Here is a 14,470-nt window from a genome sequence, read left to right as displayed (position 1 = left end):
TACTGGAGCCCATAGACATCTACAACGTAAATGCGCCACACACCTTGAGATATAAGTTATAAGGTTTCAGTATAGTTACAACGGCCGCCCCACCCTTCAAACCGAAACGCATTACTGCTTCACGGCAGAAATAGGCAGGGTGGTGGTACGTACAAGTGCGGACTCACAAGAGGTTCTACCACCAGTAAAAACTCTGTCAAAGAAGTACCGAGAAAAGATCAATATAACACAAAATGTTAATTATTCGTCCAAATTTATTTTATCACCTCACGCCAATGAAGAATACAATTATGGAAATATTTTTTAAACGTTTTTTCCGCAATTGAGTTCAGTTCTCGCCGCGAATCCTCATTTATATCTTTTACCGGATTAAGTCCGGTGTCTAATTTGAGCTTAGGCTAAATAAAGAATTCTGCTGGACTCATATTTGGTAAATAAAGTGGTATTTGTTGAGTTTGGCTTAAAACTCCTTCACAATAATTGTCTTGCTTGAAGGCGCATTGTCGTGGTGCAAACTCAAAGAATTTTTTTAACGGCCGTATGGTGTAGTGGTAGGTGACATCGTCACTACACAAAGGGGTCGCGGGTTCGAATCCCGCCAAGGGAAGACATTTGTATAAGAAATATAAAATGTCTTTTCGAATTTGCTCTTTTGTTCCTTTAAACGCCCCAACGCTTACCGGCAAGAATGCCGAGTGCACAATACTATAGTCAAAGAAATTCATTCAATATTAGTTTTGATCGACTGTGATTTGGGTTTTTTTTTTTTTTTTTTTTTTTTTTTTTTTTTTTTTTTTTTTTTTTTTTTTTTTTTTTTTTTTTTTTTTTTTTTTTTTTTTTTTTTTGTTTTTGCTATCAATTCAGTTCTAAAGCGCCATTCCGAAGCATACTAGTTAGAATGTAGAGGTTTGTAGAGGTTTGCAGTTAACATTCCCTTAAACGTTGACCGAAGTATTTCTCCCATCAGATTTTGACCGCTATGGAATGTTTTCTACCACTCATAAGCGCGTTTCTTTGGTAAAGTTGATTCATCATAAGCTTTCTATAACATTTTCAATGACTTCAAACACGAAATTCCATTGGCGTTGTAACATGTAAGACTAATTCTTTGTTTGATGTTTTTGTTCATTAAATTCTCAATACATAGTAGATTTTTTTTTATTCCCTAAATGTGTGGACGAGCTCACAGCTCACCTAGTATTATGTGGTTACCGGAGCCAATAGACATCTACAACGTAAATGCGCCACCAACCTTGAGATATAAGTTCTAAGGTCTCACTATAGTTATAACGGCTGCCCCACTCTTTAAACCGAAATGCATTACTGCTTCACGACAGAATTAGGCGGAGCGGTGGCACCTACCCGTGCGGACTCACAAGAGGTCCTACCACCAGTGAATGATATGATATAACTAAAAACAATATTTAATTTCAATAACAGATGTAACTCGAGCTCTACCAAGTCGAAATGCCAAAATGGCAAACATTTACGCCAATCTAACAACAACAAACAAAAAAAACTGTCAACAAATCATTCATTTCCGATATTTTTCCGAATGTATTTCAAACAAGGGTCTTTTGGCTAATTGGATCTCATAATTTCCGCTTATTATTATTTTTGGATTTTGTCTTCTGTTACACAGCATCTAGTTCAACAACAACAACATCAACAAATCTAGTTTTGTATGAAACAAAAGTGGTTTAACATAAAAGTTGAGTTGAGTAAAAATGGAGCCACTGACACATTTTTCATTGAGATAATGACAAAGACACATTATTTATGTGTTCGTTTTCTTTATTTAATTAAATACCTGAATTAGTCGTGGCCTAAAGGACAAGACGTCCGGTGCATTCGTATCTAGCGATGCAACGGTGTTCGAATCCCGCAGGCGGGTATCAATTTTTCTAATGAAATACGGACCTGACAAATGTTCACGATTGACTTCCACGATGAAGGAATAACATTGTGTAATAAAAATCAAACCCGCAAAATTATAATTTGTGTAATTACTGGTGGTAGGACCTCTTGTGAGTCCGCGCGGGTAGGTACCACCGCCCTGCCTATTTCTGCCGTGAAGGTTTGAAGGACGTGGCAGCCTTTGTAATTATACTGAGACCTTAGAACTTATATCTCAAGGTGGATGGCGCATTTGCGTTGTAGATGTCTATGGGCTCCAGTAGCCACTTAACACCAAGTGGACTGTGAGGTCGTCCATCCATCTAAGCCACAAAAAAAAGCTATAGGGTTAGCAAGAGCCGAAATGCGTTTCGGTTTGAAGGATGGAGCAGCCGTTGTAACTATACTGAGACCTTAGAACTTATATCTCAAGGTGGGTGGCGGATTTACGTTGTAGATGTCTATAGGCTCAAGTAACCACTTAACACCAAGTGGACTGTGAGGTCGTCCATCCATCTAAGCCACAAAAAAAAGCTATAGGGTTAGCAAGAGCCGAAATGCGTTTCGGTTTGAAGGGTGAGGCAGCTATTGTAACTATAATGAGACCTTAGAACTTATATCTCAAGGTGGATGGCGAATTTACGTTGTAGATGTCTATGGGCTCCAGTATCCACTTAACACCAAGTAGGCTGTGAGCTCGTCCACCCATCTAAGCAATAAAAAAAACCTTGCATACACCCAGAAAGCAAACAGCACTAAGAACAGAGTTAATGTTTTAAATAAAACATCGTATCCTTAAATAACCGTCCAAAGAATTCTATCGATATTCAAATAACTTCTTATCGCGATTCAATCGCTTGACAGATCTCTTTTAAAACAAAAAGAAAGAAATAACAAAGTAGATTTCCTTCGAAACGACTGTACTTTACTCTGTTTTCGAGTTTAGAATAGAGGATGATGTGAGTGTAGCGTTACGTACAAGCAAAGAGAAGCCAAAGTTCGTTGTAATAAACTAAGTGAAGTTACTTGAGGTATCTCGTAATTTTTGTAATTAGATTTGATTTACCTTTTAGTATTGAAATTTTTTTATATTGAATAATTAATTTATATCAGTAGCACAACACAATTAATCGATAATAATCAATTGCCATAATAAAAATATATAATCATGAATCGACAATCAAAAGTTCTTGGGTAGTGGCAGCGAATCGTGTAACGCAGCGTCGGATGAGGTCGACTGATGACTTAGATCACGGGATAATGTTGAACGCAGGCTACGCAGGACCGGTCGTTGCAACGCACATAGGGGATAGCCTGTTTCTAGCAGTGGTCGTCCGTGGGCTGATGATGGACCTTTACTAATATACCTATAGAATTTCTACTGTTTTACTAGAACTAAAACGCACGACTTCTTCGCTGCATGATGATGAAACGGAGGTATGCGCGCTCGTGACGAATCTGACTAGTACAGACAACATAGTTTTTTTTTCCACAGGATAAAATCGCCGGATCATCATCTGCACGGCGGGTGGGGTATGTGGGAGTTGAACGTCACTAAAAACTCCTGCCGCTCACAACCGGCGCTCTACCCCGGACCAGGCTGTAGCTCAGTCGGAGTTATTGAGACAGCGGGACAGGGTTTACGCGGAGCATATTACATCCATCCCGCTGTCCCCTAGATGCCGGATCGGCGGCCGCCAACGACACGACCGCCGGTTCCCTCGCTCGACGGGCCGGGAGTCTGCATTGATGGCGTCACGCTACATCTACCACCGGTTTCGTTTTACGGGCGAGCGTCACGCCACCTCGCGCCTAGGTTCCTCCCTGCACAAAGCGGCTGGAGCCCGAAGCTCTTAGGGGGCCGGTTCACGAACGGGACCCCGGTCCGACCCCCCGCTCGACGGCGTCGAATTTCTCCGTAGTGAGGAGAGCTTTGCCTCAGTCGCCCTGCCGCCTCCTTCTGCGAGTGCACTATCCCGTCGAGTATAGCCTTCCAGGACTCTTCGCCGCCAAGCATCGACGCCACGACGCCAGGCAGCGACAAGTCCGAGCCTATCTTTGCGTCAATGACACGGAGTTACACCTCCCAAGCAGGGCAGACAGCGAGCGTATGCTCCGACGTGTCCATGTCGGGACATAGGTAGGTTTTAACTGGTGGTAGGACCTCTTGTGAGTCCGCGCGGGTAGGTACCACCGCCCCGCCTATTTCTGCCGTGAAGCAGTAATGCGTTTCGGTTTGAAGGGTGGGGCAGCCATTGTAACTATACTGAGATCTTAGAACTTATATCTCAAGGTGGGTGGCGCATTTACGTTGTAGATGTCCATGGGCTCCAGTAACCACTTTACACCAGGTGGGCTGTGAGCTCGTCCGCCCATCTAAGCAATAAATAAAAAAATAAAAAAATAGGTTAGTATGTGTAACGTTGTTTTGGGGCGGAAAGATAGCTAGTTAGTTGGTGGACTTTAGGCCTTTCCAGCTTTACGGGGAAGGGTGGCATTCAGTTCAAGCTAATGCCTGCAGAGAAGCTTTGAAGCTTCAATGAGTACGGTGTTCTGTATTATGCTTTAAATAGTAGTTGGGAGGGATTGACAAAAACAAAGATCTTTTACCGAGCGATGTTATTGTTTGGAATTTATTTATAAACAAAGCTATCTTGAAAATGTCGTCAGAGCGATTCAGGAAGATCTGAAACACCTGTTCTACGCTGGCTAACGTTTGTTTATCTTTTTCATTTCCTAGGAAAGCTCCTTGCTTATAATGCCGTAGTCCGAAAGTTTTTGTAACGAGAAAATTTGGTAAATATATTCCGAAGGTAGATCTGTGAAGTGTTTTAGGAAGATAAATGTGTTTCTGAAGTTTGTTTTATTGATTCATCTTTTTATGCATAATTTTAAGAGTTTGTTTTTCTTCGGGAAACAGTTGAATATTTTTCAGACGTAAGGTTATTTAATGAATACTAAGCTACATATTACTTAAGGCTCGCTTAATCTATAGTTTCATAAATGTCATTAGGAGACCTGAGAGGAGATCTGCTTGCCAACCAAAAAGAAAGAGCTGTGTCTGAAAATATTTATCTCTCTCCAATATTGAATATTCTTAATACGAATAATATTGAATTAACTCACAATTCATTCTTTAAATGATCTCAACGCTTTCCTCTAAACGTTTAGACTATGATAGAGCGATTTTGTGTATATGAAATTTTAGCGAATTTAAGAATTTTGTTATATTACAGAATCATTTTTTATTATCTAATACAGGCACTAGTTGATGTACAGACAAGCTAATAATGGTATGTGGGTATTTAAATGTAGCTAAAACTCTTTGACTACTTATCTTTTGGCCATAAAACCAAAGGAAATTGTATAGATTAACTTAGAAAAACTATATGTATGATTACTTTCTAATATAAAATGTACGAAGAAGCTGTATATGCTGGTATTGCCCGTGATATCAATATTTATTTTTTCAGATGACTAATCCTTGGGTCATCGATTCATATCAGGCTCGAAGGACCAAAAAAGTGCACGTATTTGATGATGGTGATTAAAACTGATAGATTGATGATTTGTTTATTTGTATACTATGGTAGCGAATATAATATAATTATTTAAAGCTGTGTTTAGAGATAACGACATTTTAAAGTAAGATAAATTTGCAAAAGTTTTAAACAAATAACATTCGGACTGTCGGTCTTGCGAGCAATTTGATCCGTCCAGTGGAAAAAAATTCTTTGTCCATTCCTCCAAAGAACAAAAAGATAAGCGAATACGCGATGTTCTGTTAATGGTGTAACTTAAACTCATTCAAATTGGATTGAATGTTGATTCTGATGCATGCAAAATGTGCATTGTTTTACCCATACAATTGCTTGCAAATGGCTCCATCTAATACGAATTATTGGGCCTAGTTTTCAGCCACTTAGAGTCAATTTTCAAAAAATTGTCGTGGCCTAAAGGGTTTGACGTAATGGTCTAATCCGGCTTATATTGACCGCGAAATATCAGCTTAGAATTAGAGGATTTAAAGTCGTCGTGGCCTAAAGGATAAGACATCCGGTGCATTCGCATCTTGAGATGCACCGGTATTCGAATTCCGTAGGCAAGTACCAATTTTTCTAATGAAAAACGTACTTGACAATTGTTCACGATTGACTTCCGCGGTGAAGGAATAGAATCGTGTAATAAAAATTATAATTTACGTAATTACTGGTGGTAAAAAGGCTTGTGCCGCCGCTCTGATTATTTTTGCCGTGAAGCAGTCATGCGTTTCGGTTTGAAGGGTGGGGCACCCGTTGTACTGTCAAAACTGAGACCTCAGACTGTATGTCTCAAGGTGGGTGGCGGCAATTACCTTGTAGAAGATGTCTATGGGCTACGGTAACCAATTAACTCCAGATGATCCGTGAGCTCGTCCACCCAACTAAGTAATAAATAAAAATAGTATACTGAACAATCACCAGCTGGTCTTTTCACAAGTATGTAGCTCTGCCTAACTTAATATAATTCTCCGAAACATTGAAAGTTTTTATTTACGATTTTATTTTAATGCTAAGCAATATACGATTGTCTTAGTGACGTACAGAAAGAAGCGAATCCAAAAAGCGAAATAAATCTTTCAGGAATATCCTGAACCGAATCGTGAGCTGTTCTCATTTAAAATTCTACACCGACCCGTAATTCGGGACGTATCTCTGCCCCCTACTATTTGCTAAGCGAATAATGTTTAACACAAGTCGAGAAACAAATATTTAGAGATTAATATTTCGGGACCGCATAATCGTTCTGCCTTTTTCTAATGCTAAGCAATTATGAGTTCCGACTTGAAAAGTGTGATAGCTACTTCACTAGAAAACCAATTTTTAAATTGAATTTTCAGATAAAAAACTAGTTCACATTGAATGTTATTTACCTTTTATTGGCATGCATATTGGGTATATTATTTTTATTTCAGATTTTTTTATTGGGTGTATGAGTTGTTAGGCTAATATTTTACGCAATGTATACTAGCAATTAGTTTATGTATAATGCATTTTATTTTGAAAATTGCGGGAAAACTTTACAGCTAGACTGTTTGACAAATTTTATCGATACTATAATATTATATTACAAATGCAAAATTGGGCTTGTTTGTTGGTGAAACTTTCACATCTTAACTGCTCATATCCTTTTGAAGATTTGCAAACATATCATAAAGAAAATGTAAACAGACGCTAGATATATTAAGAGTATTTTATTTACTAACTAGCCGTACTCGCCCTTCGCTGGGCATTTAAAATTAACATTATTATTTATTGTCATTATTATTAGTGAGTCTAACACTAATATAAATATTAACCTATCCATCATCATCATCATCATCATTATCCTGCCCTTCTCCCAGTCACCTGGGGTCGGCGCAACACGTTTTCTCCTTCCATACTCTTCTATCATATACCATTTCTTCGCTCACTCCCCTCCTACCCATAACATCTTTCACACAATCCATCCATTTCTTCTTAGGTCTACCTCTTCCTCTAAATCCTTCCACATTCATAGTTAACACTCTCTTAACAACCTCATTTTCATTCCGTCTCATCACATGTCTATACCATCCCAAACGTGCACTCCTCAGCTTCTCTGTCACAGGTGCCACTTTCAGACTTCCTCTAACATATTCATTCCGTATTCTATCCATTCTCGTTACTCCATACATCCATCGCAACATTCGCATCTCTGCTGCATGCAATCGCCTTAAATAGATAATAAATATTAACCTATCCATTAAGTACATTTATTTTCTACATGGATACCAAGTTTCAAGTCAATCGGATGCATGGTTCAGTGGTAATAACGGAACATCCGTAAAAACCACCTTAGATTTATAATATATACCTAGTCTTGGCATAAATACTGAGACAAAGGAAAAAAAATTCTATTGCAAATAACATTTATTACTTACATATACAATTCAATAACATTTATTATTTACAAAGTGTTAGTTTAATACATAAATATAAAACAATTTAAAGTATAAAAAGCTTATTCGAAGTAGTCTCCATTGGCTGCAATACAGTCCTTTAAACGTTGAGGCCAGTTATCAATAGAAGCACGCACTCTTTCCATGGGAAAAATTTCCACTGCCAATCGTACGGATTGTTTTAGGGACTCCAAATTTTCATGGCGTTTAGAGCAAGCCGTGCTCTCTAAAACTGACCATAAATCATAATCCAGCGGATTAAGATCGGGACTAGACGACGGTCAGTCTTCAGCTCTGATTAAGTCCGAAACGTTCGTTTCCAACCAAGACTGCGTAGACCGAGCTTTATGACCTGGCGCCGAGTCTTGTTGAAAGGACCATTCTTGATTATTGAACATGGTGTTGTTAAGGGGCTTCACTACCTTCTCAAGAATGGTATCTTGATACACTTGTGCCGATGTGTTGATACCTTTTTCACAAAAGTATGGCTCAGTCGCTCTTTCATAGTTAATACCCCACCAAACCATCACTGAAGTCGGATAGTGCCCACGTTGAACTCTCTCGACTAATTGGGAAGCTTCCTTAGGGCTTTGAGCATAAATACGGTCATTTTGTTTGTTAAAATGTTGCTCAATTGTAAAAATGTTCTCATTCGTAAACAAAAATTTTCTATGACCTCCCTTTGCGTACCGCTTCAGTAGTTGTTTTGATTTTACTACTCTATTCTCTTTTAAATTATCAGTTAAGAAATGACCAGTACGTCTCTTATAGGCTGCAAGTCCTAAGTCATCTTTTAAAATACGCGACATGGTTCTAGGTACTATCTTCATCTCCCGAGATAAAATCTTTTGCTTTCGGACAGGATTTTTTCGAATTCTTTCCCTTACTGCTTTGACCATCTTTTTCGTATGAACACTACGTGGACGGCCAGATCTTTTTCTGTCACAAACAGAGGAGATCTCATTGCACCTATTAATAGCCCGGTACACAAACGTTTTACTACTACCAAGCGTATGGAGAGTTTTAAGAATTGCATTTGCCTCCATACCTACTTTGTGTAATGCAATCACACCGATTCGGTTCTCTTTATCACCCCACTCCATTTTAAAATCGCAAAATATTGTACAATGTATTGGTGCCAAAATGAGAAAACTCAATGAGCAATCATATAAAAATGACAGATTTCAAAGTCAAATGTAATATTTTGTTTATTTTTAATTGTAACATAACAATATTTATGGCCAGACTAAGTAATATTAGTATAGATAATTAAATAAACTACATCAGACGTGACACTTTCGAAATTTAAATTATTTGAGCTTTCAAAGCACACGCTTCGTGGTAGGCACACAGATTCATTCGAATTCCGTCGAGCCATTTGAATTGGAGATTTTACAGGCTTTAATCCGAAACCGGCGGTAGATGTACGTGCTCCTTTATCTAGCTAATTAACGATCTGACATAGCCCAGATGTCGAGGTTTCCGGGGAATACTCTGGCCAGAAATTAAGGGAAAAATAATGTTTAATTGGTGAAATCCTTAGAGACGCTGCCGATGATTAAGAAAAGTGTAGTTAAGTTTTCCTTTTGTTGTGTATTTAGGTATATGATATTGTTATGGTTGTTTTGGGTCAACGTAGATTTAGAAATCCAATTCTTAAGGTATTGGTTGGGCTGATAAGCTCATATCGGTTACTAGAGCTTACAGACGTAGGAAAGTTAATTTCATCACTAATCTAGAGAAATGAGGTAGGGTAGGGGAGGAGAGGGGTGTGCTGTGAACCCAAATTCGTAAGTAATACAATCCTGTGTACTACTGTCCTGATACAGTTGCGACATATTTTACCTTGTGTTATCTATTGGCGCCTGGAATTACGATGTAATAAACATTGGTAAAAACATAATTTTGTTTTAACTCTTCATTTGTAGACTTAATGCTTAAGGCGTTTTTTATCTGTCAATAAATAATGCAGATAAAGTCATAACGGCTTTAAATAAGGCAGGGTGTTTCAATTTTTTTTGGCAATATTCGAACTTTAGTAACTAGAAATGGCTCTACTCAAGTGAATTCGTGAACTTGAAAATCATGGCTTTATCAAATTTAATAACCGTTTTTGGAACAAAGTTCCTTATGGGACGATGCGGAGGGATACTCTAACCGGGAAAAAACGTCCGTAACATAAGATGTGCGACTTAACTTTGTAATAACGTACAAAAAATAACATATTTTTTTATCATTCATTGACCACGATCTCAGAGCGTTCGTTTGCGCAATACACTAACTCTTACGCAAACAACCGTGAATGAAGAAGGGTATCACAATAAGTTCGCACGTTACCGAATGACCGTGGGTTGTTGCGAAACCTCCAGTTTAATTTTTTTTATACCTCGAATAGAACTTAAAGTTAATATATTTTTAGAATAAGGAACTTCGTTCCTATCCAGTGTCTCACGGCACCACACATCTTTTTTTAATTATGAACTCTCCTTAAATTATTTTCAGAAGCCAAATTCATATAAAAAATAAAACCACTTCCGCTCAAATAATTTTATCGGCGAACGAAATATCTTGAGAGCTCAAGCAATCCCTGACGTGGTAAAGCAAAGGAATTCGTTTGAAATTCATTAAGCGATTTTAGCATTCCCTTTGTTGTGCTCTTGATGCAAAACAGTATTAAAATGTCAGATAAAAGAGAAGACGAACATAAGGATTCCAAAAATTATGGAATTTAAAGCCAGCTTACGAATAAGGTCAGTTCTGATAGGAATCAAACGTAGGTGTTCAAACATATCTCAATACTATAAGCTTACGAACTAAGATCCTAAGTTTGCAATAATTGACAATAAACAAAGAGTATATTTTTATGTATGTGTTGTATCAAATACATGGTATTCTTTTTTTTTATTGCCCTTGTAGGCAGACGAGAATACGGTCCACCTGATGGTGAGTGGTTACCGTCGCCCATGGACTTCAGCAATGCCAGGGGCAGAGCCAAGCCGCTGCCTACCGAAACTGGTAATGTGTGTAATGCATTTTTTATTGATTCAATGTGTGTTTTATGCATAATTAAAAAAAAAAGTAGCATTCTGCACTTCTTCTCTATAAGTGTAGGAAATTTCATACTCCTCCGTCCGGAAAATTTTCGTAAAAAGGGGTACAAAGTTTTTTGCTTCACGTATTAATATATAGATAATGAAGACGGAGGTAATAGTGTTTTGGCGGGCTTAACGACAAAGGGAAGATCATCCATAGAGCGGGTGATATTGCTCCATATACCGACATGGACGGTCCAAATGTTGTTGTTCTTCTATATATGCAACCTTATCTTGAAAATATCGTAAGCGAGATTCAGGCTTCTGTCAAATTTCTTGTGTTCAATGATAGCTATTGCCACAGTATTTAAAGTTATAATATAACACAAAGATATAGCTTAAGTACTGGGAAAGAATACAATGCATCCCACTGCAGTTGTGGAGTGTCCTCTTACGCCATTAAAATGATGTCTACATGGGCGACACGGTGGGGGGAAACTGGTCTACAATATACACAATGGTAGGCCATATTGGAAGCCCGCACGGGTGGGTACTGCCATGCTGGCTTTTTATGGCCTGTTTAAACAACGGTGTATGAGACAATTTCTAAGATAATTCCTGGTTTAGTTCATAATACTATAATGTAAAAATAGCAGTCTGGTTGTTGAGACACGCAAAACGTGTTACTGGACCGACCTTGCACTTAAAATCTCGTGAAAGATTCACTGTTATATAATCTGTACGTATAAATAAAATTGATGTGTCTGTTTCTAATATTGAAATAGCCGCTTTTTACTACATGCATACGGCACATACACCAAAATAACATTTTTTACAATTTTTGTCTGTCTGTCTATCTGTTTGTTCCAGCTAATCTCTGGAACGGCTGGACCGATTTTGACGAAACTTTCACTGATAGGTAGCTGATGATATAAGGAGTAACTTAAGCTAGCTTTTTTTAGACTAGCTTTGCCTCGCGGCGTCACAAGCGGTACGACAATAACCGTGGGATACATTGCGGGACTCGGCTATCAATTATAAAATTTAATGTTTCCGAAGCGAAGCGAGGGCGGGTCACGAGTTTAAAAGAAATTCTTTTAATTCATTAGTAACTCATAAAAGAACATCCCAATACGAGACAGCGATATTTCCATCTCGTTTTCAATTTATTAAAGAAGATTGTGCAAATATTGTTCTCACGAGCCGGCTTTAGTAGCAACTCGAAGTTGGAGACGGGTAATTTCAAACTTAATTAAAAACTTCGTTTTAAGCCAAGCTAATACGATATAATGGAACGTAGGTACTTGAACTTTGATATGATCGAGGAATTCGTAAGATTATTATAATTTCGAAATTGGTTTTAGATTTCAACTTATCCGTCATTTGTAAAATCGTTATAATCAAATTTCCGACCCGATGGTAAGTTTTTACTACCACCATCACCAGCAATGCCAGGATACAGCTCACTATAAGCATTTTACTATTGCCAGTCATTAATTGGACTAGACCATGGATCGCTAAGAACGCAAACCAGTCGGTACTAGTGGAACTCAAAATTTACTTGCGATACCCCACAATCTGCGAACAGCGCTGAGTTACTTTGGCCATGTAATGATAAGGGGGACGAAAGCTTGGAGAGCTTAATCGTTTTTGGAAATACAAAAGGCATAAATGCACGTGGGCGATCATCACCACAATGGACCAGACCAGCTTAAAGACGAAGAACCATCTCAAGGACTCTACAATGTTGTGGGGAGTGTGGTATACCGAAATTGATGGCCAGAATGTGTTCCTACTTTCCTACTAGAACGATGACCACAGACGTGACGAAGAAAAAAGGGACTACTTCTCTTTGACTTCTTATAACTTAAAAATCTTAAATCAAATATTTATCTAATTAGAATAACACTATAAATACATACTTGTATTTCCTTCACACCATTGTTTTTTTTTGTTCTCCAAGAAAATATTTATCAATCACAGAATAACTTTTCACAATACGATATTTTTTCCGCGCGCCCAAACTTCGAAGCTCAGCGACACGGGTACACGTCACCGCGTCGCGATACGCACTGAAAGCAAATCATTCTTGGCATACTGAAAGTTGGCGGTAAATGCTGCCCCCAAAACCCTTACCCGTTCTTAATTCTAAAACAATAAAGTTGAATTTCAACTAAATTCTTAGTAACTATACATGTTCTTTGAGAGCATCTCATGTGCGTTCAAATATGTGAACGCTGTAATTTTCGCGCACGATGTTGGTACGCCTCTAAGAAAACGTTTAGAATTTTAATGTTGGTAGTTGACACCGCAACTTAAGGAAAGCGTACACGAAAATAATGTATAAGGTTCGAAGGATGTTTTTTTTTCAGGGGTGAATTTTTTGAGAGACTCTCTCTCGTAAATGTGTACTTCTGTTTTGTTATTTTGTTAGAGACAAGTTGTGTGCCGTGGTTTTACCGGGTAGCGTGTTTTCATTACCAAGGTTCGAACTATTTCCATAGGGAATTACGTCAGGATCAGTCCAGTGGTTTGGGCTAAAATACATACAGAATTACTCTCCAACTCCTAGCGTCTAATAGTATGAAATTAAATTCCTAAAGCTTGTTCTGCAGCGTCCGATCTTCATGAAACAAAGCCTGCATCTAATTAACATCCCAGTCTGTTTGTAAAAAAAAAGATGAGATTCTGTTAAATACTTCTAGAGATGTGCTCGAACAAACAAACAGGCAAAATAATTCCAGCTTTGTTGGTTCATGTTGAATTCATTCTTAGCTATGCCTTTTTGGTTTATGTTTTATTATTTTCTAGTGATGTAGTTTCAAATTTTATTACATTTACTAGCGACCCTACTCGCTTCGCTTCGGAAACATTAAAACACACATGAAACCAAAAAATAAAAATTAAAAAAAAAATTAAAAAAAGTAGCCTATGTTCATCAGGGACAATGTCGGCTTCTAATAGAAAAAGAATTTTTCAAATCGGTCCAGTAGTTTCGGAGCCTATTCGAAACAAACAAACAAACAAATCTTTCCTCTTTATAATATTATAGTATAGATACCATTTAATGACACACCGGATTCTACACTTATGTAAGTATATGAATGATACACTAAACGCAACTAGTCTATTATCTTCGCATTTAATTAGCTCAGCTTATATCCTTAAAGTTATGTCATAGAAAAGCACAAGGGGCATCTTCGCAGCTAAACAATCGTCCCATCAAAGTTTTTGCATTATGTTTTTTTTTTTTTTTGTTCAGATCTTGATTTACTAATTTCGAACTTCTTATAAGCACGATTGGTGTAGCAGTAGCCTTAACTCGATGGAATGGGAAGGTTCTAGTTAGTATTTTTATAAAAGATTACGTATTTGGGGTCATTTGTGTTTGTGGCACCCAAAACACAGCGGGAAATTTTAGTACAGGTCCGTTACGAAAATAGAATTTAAAAAAAGAAAGAACTCATGATGGAACAGATTAACGAGAAAACAAAACACAGGGTTTGACGTAATGGTCTAATCCGGCTTATATTGACCGCGAAATATCGGCTTAGAAGCCAGGTAACATATATTATACAATGGA

The 14,470-nt window shown here is 37.9% G+C and overlaps 1 protein-coding gene across 1 annotated transcript in view; it reads right to left on the bottom strand.

Annotated features, from left to right (window-relative positions):
* Positions 1-12,939, bottom strand: part of LOC101740043 (cell adhesion molecule Dscam2) — a 197,110-nt gene extending 184,171 nt beyond the window's left edge. Inside the window, exon 1 of the mRNA XM_021353633.3 lies at positions 12,810-12,939. The gene's annotated coding sequence lies outside the window, so the exon portion shown is untranslated. The remainder of the gene's footprint in view (positions 1-12,809) is intronic.
* Between the last annotated feature and the right edge of the window lie 1,531 nt (positions 12,940-14,470).

Source organism: Bombyx mori, chromosome 28, assembly GCF_030269925.1.
Source record: "Bombyx mori chromosome 28, ASM3026992v2".
In the NCBI taxonomy this organism is placed as follows: Eukaryota; Metazoa; Arthropoda; class Insecta; order Lepidoptera; family Bombycidae; genus Bombyx; species Bombyx mori.
The sequence above is the reverse complement of the archived record's forward strand: the minus strand, read 5'-3'. Positions and strand labels throughout refer to the sequence as shown.